Source organism: Apium graveolens, chromosome 11, assembly GCF_009905375.1.
Source record: "Apium graveolens cultivar Ventura chromosome 11, ASM990537v1, whole genome shotgun sequence".
Classification (NCBI taxonomy): Eukaryota; Viridiplantae; Streptophyta; class Magnoliopsida; order Apiales; family Apiaceae; genus Apium; species Apium graveolens.
Window position 1 is genome coordinate 78,569,291 of NC_133657.1, and position 12,545 is coordinate 78,581,835.

The 12,545-nt window shown below is 38.0% G+C and overlaps 1 non-coding gene across 1 annotated transcript; it reads left to right on the forward strand.

The window, feature by feature from the left end:
- Window positions 1-4,343: 4,343 nt before the first annotated feature.
- LOC141699294 (small nucleolar RNA R71) lies at window positions 4,344-4,450 on the forward strand. Its single transcript, XR_012565767.1, has one exon. It is a non-coding gene; the product is annotated as a small nucleolar RNA R71 (small nucleolar RNA).
- Window positions 4,451-12,545: the final 8,095 nt, after the last annotated feature.

Consider the following 12,545-nt stretch of genomic DNA (forward strand, 5'->3'; position numbering starts at 1 on the left):
CGATAAAAGTCCATATTCTCAAAAGGCTAGACATTATCACCCTAATTGCGTATAAAGTATATTATAGGAAGCTCTATTTTCATAATTATCCAAAGTTGGTATTAAAATCGTATCGTCTTTTTAGTTATTTAGCGGCTAAGTAACTTATTTTCGGATCCGATATGTACATATAATTATTGAATTATTAAACAAATAAAATATGTAATGGTTCTGTCAGCTATGTGTTGCTGTATTATTAATTGTTTGTGAATTGTTGGACGCAAAGATTAATTTTATAATTCATTATTGAGCTGTATGAATTTAATTCATTTTAAAATGGTTTTTTTTGAATATTTATTCTCATAAATGCTAAAATTGCTCCTAAAATTATTTTTGTTGTTCTATAATTTTATTTATTATTTCTAGGGAATTATAAAATTTAGAAATCAAAATTTTAATAATTATTTAATTTTAAATGATTTTCTGACTTCATTAAATTGTAAAATCATATTTAATTCCAGAATGCTTCAAAAATTATGAAAATTTTATTTTATTAAGTTAAAAATATTTTGAGAATTTTAAAATTATTTCGGAAATATTCTGGCTTCTATTTAATCACACGTGTAATCGTTAAACTGTAAAATACGGGTCTGAGGTGCGATTTGAAAATGTTTTAAAAATGTTATTTTATTAATTTTTAAATATTTGAAGATTTTAAGCAATATTTAGAGTTATTTTTGCATTATTTCACACACACGATGTGTAATGATAAATTCGCGATTGATGATCGAAACGGGATACAACGAAAATAAAATAAAGAAAACAAAGAAAGAAAGAAAAAAATAAAAATAAAATATAAAATATAAACTAAAATCCCTAACCCCCTCCCCCTTTTTCAGTCGGCCGCTCCTTTCCCCTCGAGGTCTCTCAAATCTCTCTCTACTCTCTTTCTCTCCAATCTCCCTCTATCTCTTTCTTTCCTCTATTTCTTCCTTTTCCTTGTTTCTTCTCTTCCGGCTTTCACCTGGTTTCTCTGTGCTCTCGCCGCCGTGTGATTCCGGTGAGCCACCGCCTCGTTTCAGTCGCGTGTATATGCCATATGCTGTATATATGTGCGTATATATATATATATGTGTTGTGTTTGTTTTATTTTTACCGCCGCCCCTCACCATTTTCTGGTGAGGATGGTGGCGCGTGCGTGTGATATTGTGCGTGTATGAGTCGTGTGTGTGTGTATGTGCGTGTGTGAGTCGGGTGTGTGTGTGGCAGTGGTTGTGTTCTGTGCTGCGTTTTCCGGTCGGTTAGTCGGCTGCTGTTCCGGCTTGTTGCAGTTTCTCAGTTCCGCGCGTTGTGCGCGTGTTTGTGTGGTTGAGATTTTTAATTATTTTAATATTATTTCTGCAGGGATTATTTGATTAACATTTCGTGAAATAAAAAATGAAAGATTTTCGTGCGGATAATATTATAAATAATCGATGGAATTAACGTAGGATGCCCGATATAACGGGAACCCGTAAATTTTATCGCCGTCAGCGATGAGCCTCGGCGAGCCGACGGTTGGCGATGATGATTTTTATCTGAGTCCTACATTTATAAATCACAAATAAATAAAATTAGTTGATAAAATGAATTTCAAAATGAAAAATACGAATAAAAATATGAATAAAAACATAAAAGTAATTGAATTGTATCGGTGTTTGGGATTTGTGGATTGGTTGTGATTGGATTGTTGTTGTGAATTTGACGTCGAAACGATTCGACGGGTAGACCAATAAATAAAGGAAACACTTCCCGATTTTTGGGAAAATTAATTCCGAAAATACGGGAACGTAACCTGTAATTATCAGAAATGTCGAACGAGGATATAATTGAACTTTAGGAAACCTATTTACGTGACGTGACAAGATATTTTGTGAATAATCGATTACCCTATTTTTTAAAACGGCAAATATACGTATTTTCCGAAATTAAATACCGAACCGAGTTTCAAAAATGTGAACCATAATTGCTATGTGTATTTCGATAATACATATAAATATGAATTCGATGATGAAATCGTATGGGTAGAATAGGATAACGATTTGATGTTAAGCTTAAGCGGTTATCTGAATTAGGGTATTTCAACCCTGTAGGTTTTAGACGGAAGACCCGAGACGTGACATCGGACTAGGAACGATCCAGTGATTAGACGTCGAGATCAACGAAGTTCCAACCGAAGGGTCTGAATGTTGAGATCGTATCCAGAATAGGATAGTAGTTTGATGATAAAGCCGAATGTTCAAGTTGAACCAAAGTCAACTAGTAATAGCGATTAAAGCTTATTGAGGCAAGTATTCTTGATTTTCTTTTAAATACTGCAAGTATTCCCGAACTTTCTTTTAAATACTGCAAGCATTTCTGATTTTCCTTTTAAAGTACTGCAATTAATTATTCGTTCCTATTCTAAGTTAAGAATAGTTAAATGTTTTACATTTCGCTGCAATTACTCTTATTATGCATGTCCTTTCATTATTGTTCCTATAATTCGATTGCTCTCTTGAGCAAATACCCATTCTTTCGGGTTATTTGCGAACCCTGAATTGGGATGTTACAGTAGTTGCTCTGCTCTTTCTTCATCTTCAATAACTGATTCCCCTATTAAGACTCTCTCTAAATTATCTGACTTTGGCAATTGCTCAAGCTCTGAATTTATGACAGAGTCTACCCACTCTAATTTAAAGCACTCCTCTTTAGCTGTGGGTAACTTTATTGCCTTGAACACATTAAAAGTGACCTTCTGATCTTGAACCTTCATCGTAAGCTCTCCTTTTTGCACATCGATCATAGTTCGGCCTGTAGCCAAGAATGGTCTTCCCAAGATGATGGGAATCTTCTTATCTTCCTTAAAATCTAGAATTAAAAAATCAGCAGGGAAGATGAGTTTATCCACCTTGACGAAGACATCCTCCACTATACCTCGTGGATAAGCGATGAAACGATCAGCTAGTTGCAATGAGATGTATGTCAGTTTCGGATCAGGTAGACCAATCTTCTTGAAGATAGACAAGGGCATCAGATTGATGCTAGCTCCCAAATCACATAAACATTTTTCGAACGACAAGTTTCCAATAGTGCAAGGAATAGTGAAACTTCCAGGATCTTTAAGCTTCAAAGGCAACTTTTATTGCAGAACAACACCGCACTCTTCCGTTAGAGCAACAGTGTCTAAGTCATCAAGCTTCACTTTCCGAGATAGATAACCCTTCATAAACCTCGCATAGCTAGGCATCTGTTCAAGAGCTTCAGTGAAAGGTATGTTGATATGAAGTTTCTTGAACACCTCCAGAAACTTAGCAAATTGCTTATCCAACTTTTGCTTTTGCAGCCTCTTAGGAAAAGGAGGTGGAGGATAGACCTGTTTCTCCCCTGTATTACCCTCAGGAGGAGTGTGTTCCACAGTTTTATTCTTTAATTCCACCTCGGCATCCTTCTGCACCACTTTTTCAGCCATAACTGCATTTTATGAAACTTGAGATTTTCCAGGCTCTTCGTCTTGCTGAATTTGGGGGCTTGCGACCTTTCCAGACCTCAAGGTGATGGCGTTCACCCATTCTTCAACTTCCCTCTTGCCTGGATTGGCTTCTGTATCACCAGGAAGCGTTCCTGGTATTCCATTCAATAAGGGGTTAGCAATTTGTCCTATCTGGTTCTCCAAATTCTTGATAGAAATAGCTTGGCTTTGACATATAAGAGCCTGGTTTTTGCACATAAGCCTCAATTCCTCCAATTTAGATTTTTCATTTGAAGATTGACTTGCATCATGAGTTTGTTGTTGAAGTTGGAGTTGTTGTCTTGGTGCAAATTATTGCTGAAAACCAGGAGGGTTGAATTGATTGGATCCAAACTGCTGATAAGGCTATTGTACCGCATTCTGATTATTGCTCCAGCTGAAGTTAGGATGATTCCAGTTGTCAAGATGATAAGTGTTTGGAACTGGTTGCTGCGATCTCTAAAAGTTACTCATAAACTGAGCTGATTCACTAGATATGGCGCATTGCTCCGTCGCATGCGAACCTGCACAAAGGGCATAAACACTCGTCCTCTGATGAACTCCATAGTTAGCCATCAAATTGATCTTCATAGACAGCGCCTTTAGTTGAGCAGTGATAGCCGTAGCTGTATCCACTTCAAGAAATCCTGCTATCTTGCCCTGTGGAAATCTTTGGGTTGGATACTGATATTCATTAGCATCCATTAGTTTAATTAGATCATAAGCTTCCTTATAGCTCTTAGCCCATAAGGCTCCACCTGATGCTGTATCGAGTATGGGTCTGGACTGTGCTCCAAACCCATTATAGAAGTAATTGATGATCATCCAATGAGGCATTCCATGATGAGGATACTTCCTAAGCATCTCCTTATAGCGCTCCCAAGCTTCATATAACAATTCTCCAGATTGCTGCACAAATTGAGTAAGAGCATTCCTGATTGCAGCTGTCTTTGTCATATGGAAGAATTTAGTGAGAAACTTTTGAGCAAGATCTTCCCAAGTAGTAATCGAACCAGCTGGTAGAGAGTGTAACCAGCTCTTAGCCTTGTCCCTCAGAGAGAATGGGAACAGTCTCAGCTTCACAGCATCTTCAGAAACACCGTTGAACTTGAAGGTGTCGCATATCTGAATGAAATCCTTAATGTGCATATTGGGATCTTCCATTGGAGAACCCCCAAACTGGATTGAATACTGCACCTATTGAATTATTCCAGGCTTCATCTCAAAGGTATTAGCTGTGATAGCTACCATGACAATGCTAGATTGAATGTCATTGATCTTGGGTTGAGAAAAATCAATCAAGGCCTTCGTTCATGCTGCTGGATCTCCCATTGTAATGAGTACCTAAAACACAAACAAATAAACCGTGAAAGTGAAAGAGTCCGAGTCAGTGAACTTTAACGACCACTGATGACAAGCACATAAACTAAAAATTAACAACATCGAGTCCCCAACAGCGGCGACAAAAACTTGTTAGGGCGAAAACATGCGCTAAAATTCACGCAAGTATACGCGTTCGCAAGTAGTATAAGATATAAATTAGATTCGTTCCCACATAGACTGGTTTAGGTTAAATTCAATTTATGCACCTATGCAACAATGTATGGTTATCGCTCAATGCTAAGACAAATAACATATTGGGTTTTGATTAAACTAAGAGATTATACTAAATAACATTAACTAAGAGAATTGAGGTTGAATTATTATATATGACAGACACGGGATCCTAACTTCATTAAATACTTCATTCAATATCCTTTTTGTTCTTAACCTTAGCATGTAATGGTGATGACACTAATCAGATGACATGAAACTAGTAAACGCTAACTTTCGTTGTACGAATACCCTACTATCAAGCATCCACAAAAGAGATAGAAGTTGAATAGAAACCAATTATATTGAGACCCTATATATCTATAAAATTTGACAAAATAACGGTTTAAGCACAAGTTATCTATCTTGATTACACAGGGCAAGTAAGATGGTTAAAATTACCTACGAATCATGCATATAAATACATGAACCTCTGCTAGCATGACAAGTTCTAAATCTCTATATTCACTATCGCTTCAATAGAGATTAACACGCTATCTTATATGTTAGCTATGCACATAAGACGAATAAGCACAACCAATACTAGGATATCAATCAATCATCACACACCAAGATATTGAAATAAATTAACTATAAAAATCCATAAGTAAATCTGTTAGAACCACACGATAAAGATTAGTTCATAAATGAACTCATCATCACCATGGGTTCCAATGAAAGCATGATAATAAACAATATAAGAGTACTATGGTTCAAAGACAAATTGAAAATAACTATCCAAGTATCAACTATATTGAAGAAAATAAGTGTCTTCTTCTTCGTAGCCTTCTCGTGCTCTCTAGGTCTTTTTATTGCTCTCCAATGCCTCCTTCTTCTTAAAAACGTTTTTTTATTGATATATATAGGCTTCTGGTCGTTCTAGGATTCCAGACTCTCAAAATCAGACTAGAATCAAGATTCTGTGAAAACAACCTGGCGCGGTTGCGCGCTATCCAAGCGCGGGCGTGCGCGGTTTCTGATATTCCAGCGCGGCCACCCCGCTTCCCAGCGTGGGCGCGCCGTGCTTCTGTTATTTCAGTGCAGCCTCCCCGCTTCCCAGCACGGGCGCGCCGTGCTTCTGTAGTTGGAATTCTGAATTTTCTTCTTTTTGCTGTAACTTTTGCTCCACTCGTCAGAATTTGATGAATAAGCAGTCCACACGAAGCTAACGAGATTATATACAACTTGAGAATGGCCTAGGTTTCCAATTCTGATCTATTTTCAGCATATATTCAATAAAAGCTCCATTCTTCCTCCAACTAGTTCCTGAGAAGCAAAAACACAAAAACACATCAAAATTCCAATAACTTGTGTCCAAAACACCAACTTAAGCCTGAAATCAAGCATTCCAAGTAGATATAAAATCCACTTATCAAGCAGCTTCCTGTCACATGAAGAGCCAAAGAAGGCAGAAGAAGCTTTGTTAGATCCTGATTAGGTTTTAGCTATGCAGGAAGAGCTAAACCAATTTGACAGGAATAAAGTATGGAAGTTGTTACCCAAACCTAAAGGCAAGAATCCTATTGATACCAAATGGGTATTCAGAAATAAGATGGATGAAATTGGCATAGTAGTCCGGAACAAAGCTAGATTAGTTGCTAAGGGCTATTATCAAGAAGAAGGAATAGATTTTGATGAGACCTTTGTTCCTGTTGCAAGACTTAAATCCATCAGAATCTTTCTAGCCTATGCAACCCATGCCAATTTCAAGGTCTATCAAATGGATGTTAAAAGTGCATTTTTAAATGAAGATTTGGTAGAGGAAGTCTGTGTCAGTCAGCTTCCTGGTTTTGAAGACCCCAACTTTCCAGATTATGTCTACTATCTCTTGAAAGCACTTTATAGATTGAAGCAAGCACCTAGAGCCTGGTATGACACTTTGTCAAAGTTTCTTGTAGAAAATCATTTCACAAGAGGTACTGTTGAGAAAACTCTTTTCTTTAGAAATGTTAATGGCTCTAGTATACTTGTTCAGATTTATGTAGATGATATTATATTTGGCTCTATAGATGAGAAACTTTACAAAACGTTTGCCAAATTGATGCAAAGTAAATATGAAATGAGCATGATGGGAGAACTAACTTACTTTCTTGGTTTACAAGTTAAGAAGGTTAGTGATGGAATATTCATTAGTCGAATGAAATATATTTATGATCTTTAAAGAAGTTTGACTTGATGGATTTCACGTCTGGAAAACTCCCATGACCACTGCCACTAAATTTGAATTGAACACGACTGAAAAATCTGTGCACATTTCAAGTTATAGAGGCATGGTTGGATCACTTTTATATTTAACATCTAGTAGACCAGATATAATATTTGCTACTTGTCTTTGTGCTACTTATTTGATCGTGCAATGAGTGAGGTCCATAAAAGATTTATACAATAGTACCCATGTAGCCAGCGTTAGGTTAGCGGATCCCAGACTATAAAAGCCTTAGGTCACTAGGCACAAAGTCCCCTAAGAACTTAATAACTCGAGTACTAAAGAGCCCACTCATGATCAATTATACATAACACTTATTCTATTTTTTTTTCTCTTTTTTTCCTTTTTTTTAAATTCTGAACGAGTGTGTTTCGCTCCATCTCGCTCAACCCTAGACTACTCATATAAATATGAGCCAGCTACTAGCCATTTCACACCTAGCCACAACAACTAGCAATGAAATCCAATTTTCTCCAATTTTTAAAAATCCATGTCTTTTATTATTAAGAGAATATCCTAAATCCTAAATATAAACAAGCGATTAAACCTCGACAAACCAACAAACCATGATCATGATCTAGCACTCTAGCAACCTTTAAGACTTAGTGAAATATAATTGTCTCTAGCAAGCAAATTAATTCGAGAAGACTTAACATCATTAAATACGACATCACTACACTAGCATCAATATCACCAATTAATCGGAAAAATCATCTAAGGGATCATGTTATAATACAAATGCATGGAACTAAATGAACAAAATATCATAAAACTACCAAAAATAAAAAAAAAACTCGAAGCAAAATATTAAAATATTCACTGTCCTTAGTGAAGGTAATAGTAAGGAATTCAGGCATACCTACTGCGAATCAAAATCCTCACCCTCAACGGGTGAAGTGTTAGGCATGTCCGGAGGTGGATACACGGAGTCCTCACCAAATACTGGCCACTGGATGTCAACACCGGTGGCTCTAAAAGCTGTCTCAAGTGCCTGGGTTAGATCATGTGCAAACCGACTATGAATGTCGTGCATCACATCCATCCTCCTCGCTAGATGCCTATACTACGTCGAACTCAAACCAGCTCCAACCTCTGCTCCTGCTGTGACGAGCCAGCCTCCTCTCCTAACTGAGCTCTCCAAGATGCTCTAAAGGCTTGCTGAGAACCTCCCGCAGTAGCCAAATGTTCCATCTGATGCAATAACAGATGGTAATGATGCAACAACAGATGCAACATCAACAACAAGAGATTCAGCAACAAATGTTACAACAACCACCTCGTCCTGAGCCTCAATTACCACCAGTATTACCTGTTGTTACTTTTAAGCAGTTTTAGTCAGTTAAACTCCAGAATTTGATGGGTCAGCCGATCCTATTAAAGCCACCACCTGGTTAAAAGAAATAGAGAAAGCGTTTACACTAGTGAAGATAGGTGAAGATCAAAAGACTGACTTTGCTAGTTACTTGTTGAAAGGAGAGGCAAATTATTGGTGGGAATCTAAAAAGGCTTTAGAGGGTGAAGATGTTATTACTTGGGATAGGTTTAAAGAGTTATTTTTAGAGAAGCATTTTCCTCGCTACGTGAGAAATCAGATGCAGATAAAGTTTTTGGAGCTGAAACAGGGAAGTATGTCCGTGACAGAGTATGAAGCCAAATTTAATGAGTTGGCTAGGTTCGTTCCAGAACAAGTGGACACTGAAGAGAAACGAGTTCAAAGGTTTCAAAAGGGATTACGACCATGGATCCGTGGACAAGTTGCAGTTTTTAAATTGATAACGTATACCGTCGTGGTCCAAAAAGCTTTGATCATCGAAGGAGAAAGTGAAAGATCTCAAAGAGATAGAGGACATAGTAGTTTCCAAGACCGCTCCAGCAGGAAGCCGGGATTTCAAGCCCGAACAAATTTGAATTTCAAAAGGATAGGACAAGGTATCCAGAAAGCAGGTAATCTTTTCCAAGCCCCCAAATAACAGGGAATTGTCAAGGTTCCAGTGTCGTACTGCAAAACTTGTGGACGCAAGGCGTATATATCAAAGCAGATGTGACATGTTTCAAATGCAAGCATAAAGGGCCCTATTCTAACGAATGTGCAACGGGAAAGACAGCAGAAATCACTTGCTACCAATGCGGAAAGAAAGGGCATATCGCTAGGAATTGCAAAGGACCATCAATGGCAACTAGTATTCCAAAAGTATTGGCATTACCTCCGCCACCGCCGCCTATTCAACCCAGAGCAAGAACTTTCAACATGACAATGAAAGAAGCAGTGCAGATACCGAGTGTTATTGCAGGTACGCTTTTGATGAATTCCGTAAGTTCAAAAGTATTAATTGATTCTTGAGCTACCCGTTCATTTATTTCTGAAGAATTTCTTGATAAATTATATTGTGAAATCGAATGGTTGGGCGAGACGTTAATTATAAAATTAGCGAATGACGACCAAGTTCCGGTAGATCGAGTATGTCCCGCGTGCGATATAGAAATAGCTGGGCATCATTTTTCGGTAGACTTGATTCCTTTTAAGCTAGGAGAGTTCGATGTCATTTTGGGAATGGACTGGTTATCGTGTCATAATGCTCAGATCGATTACACAAATAAGAAAGTCAAATTGCGAACTGCGGAAAATGCAACGGTAATATTCAAGGGCAAAAAGCAGCGAAAGAAATTTCTTACAATGATGCAGACCAAATGGTTGCTTCGACAAGGATGTGAGGTGTACATAGCTTACGTGTTAGATAATGAAAAAGGAAGTTCTAAAATAGAAAACATTCCAGTTGTGTGTGAGTTTCCGGACGTCTTTCCAGACGAGCTTCTAGGGTTACCTCCAGATCGAGAAATCGAGTTCACGATTGATCTAGCACCAGGTACAGAACCAGTTTCGAAAGCTCCATATCGAATGGCTCCAGCCGAGATGAAAGAAATGTCAACGCAATTACAAGATCTTCTAGACCGAGGCATCATACGACCCAGTGTATCCATATGGGGTACACCGGTGTTGTTTGTAAAGAAGAAGGACGGCAGCATGCGATTATGTATTGACTATCGGGAGTTGAATAAGCTCACCATCAAGAACAAGTACCCTTTACTGAGAATCGATGATTTGTTCGATCAACTGAAAGGAGCCGCATGGTTTTCGAAGATAGATTTGCGATCTGGCTATCATCAATTGAAGATTAAAGCCGAAGATATTCCCAAGACTGCGTTTCGTACAAGATATGGACATTACGAGTTTCTTGTAATGACATTCGGTTTGACTAACGTGCCAGCAGCATTCATGGATCTGATGAATAGAGTATTCAAGAAATATTTGGACAAATTCATAATCGTATTTATTGATGACATCTTGATTTACTCAAAGACGGAAAAAAAGCATGCTGAGCACTTGAGGATAGCTTTGGAAATTCTGAGAAAAGAGCAACTGTATGCGAAATTTTCGAAATGTGAATTCTCGTTGAAAGAAGTACAATTTCTAGGGCATATCATCAATAAAGAAGGCATCCAAGTCGATCTAGCAAAAATTGAAGTCGTGTTAAATTGGGAAAGGCCAAAGACACCGACAGAAGTTCGAAGTTTCTTGGGATTGGCAGGATATTATAGAAGATTTGTCAAGGATTTTACGAAAATAGCGACGCCATTAAGTTAACTCGAAAAAGTGAAAAATTCGTATGGGACGACAAATGTGAAGGAAGTTTTTAAGAACTGAAGAATCGGTTAGTAATCGCACCGGTACTTGTATTACTAGACGAGCATGGGAATTTCGTCATTTACAGCGACGCTTCATATCGCGGGTTAGGATGTGTATTGATGCAGCACGGTAACGTCATCGCATATGCTTCAAGACAGCTTAAACCTCATGAGCAGAAATATCCTACGCATGACCTGGAACTAGCAGCGATCGTATTTGCGTTGAAACTTTGGAGACACTATCTCTACGGTGAAAAGTACGAAATCTACACAGATCATAAATGTCTAAAGTATGTCTTTACGCAAAAAGAACTGAACATGCGTCAACGTCGATGGCTGGAATTGATTAAAGATTATAATGTTACGATCAGTTATCATCCAGGGAAAGCAAATATGGTAGCAGATGCGCTAAGCAGAAAAGAATGATTGAATTTGTTAACTTCATGCGAAGAATTAGCCAAGGAGTTTGACAAGTTGGAAATTGAAATTCGTGTGCCCAATGAATCTGCAGGAGCTATCTACGCTATGACTTTTCAACCAGAATTGCTAGAGAAGATTCGCCGCCGTCAAGAAGAAGTGATGAGTCAAGACGACAACTTAACTGGGGAAGAAATCACCACTAAAAAGGATAATGAAGGAATTTTACATTTCATATCGAGAATCTGGATCCCTAACATGGCAGAATTAAAAGAAGAAATATTGAGAGATGCGCACAGTTCGAAGTATTCCATTCATTCAGGGAGCACAAAAATGTATCACGATCTGAAGGAAAACTTTTGGTGGCCAAACATGAAGAAGGAAATAGCAAAATGGGTAAGTAAATGCTACACATGTCAGAGAGTCAAAGCGGAACATCAACATCCGAGCGGATTATTACAACTATTAGACATTCCAGAATGGAAATGGGAACATCAGGCGATGGATTTTGTGGTAGGACTACCGAGGACTAGGGCAAATCATGATGCGATATGGGTAATCATTGATAGACTCACGAAGTCGGCACATTTTATACCAATTAACGAAAGATTTTCACTCGACAAGCTAGTGCACTTGTATCTCAAGGAAATTATGATGCGACATGGAGTTCCAATATCTATCGTGTCTGATCGAGATCCTCGTTTCAACTCAAGATTTTGGAGACAATTTCAAGAATATCTTGGAACAAAATTAAACATGAGTACCGCTTATCATCCGCAAACCGATGGGCAAAGTGAAAGAACTATTCAAACGATTGAAGACATGCTACGAGTTTGTGTGATTAATTTTGAAGGCAGTTGGGATGAGCATTTACTTTTTGTAGAATTTTCTTACAATAACAGTTATCTCGCAAGCATTGGAATGCCACCGTATGAAGCATTATATGGAAGAAAGTGCAGATCACCAGTACATTGGGATGAAGTTGGAGAACGCAAGATTTTGGGTCCAGAATTAATCCAACAGACTAAAGAAAAGATTGAACTTATTCGAAAATGACTCGATGCAACACAAAACAGGCAACGCAAATATGCAGACCAAGCAAGAAAGGATATGGACTACCAGGAAGGAGAACACGTA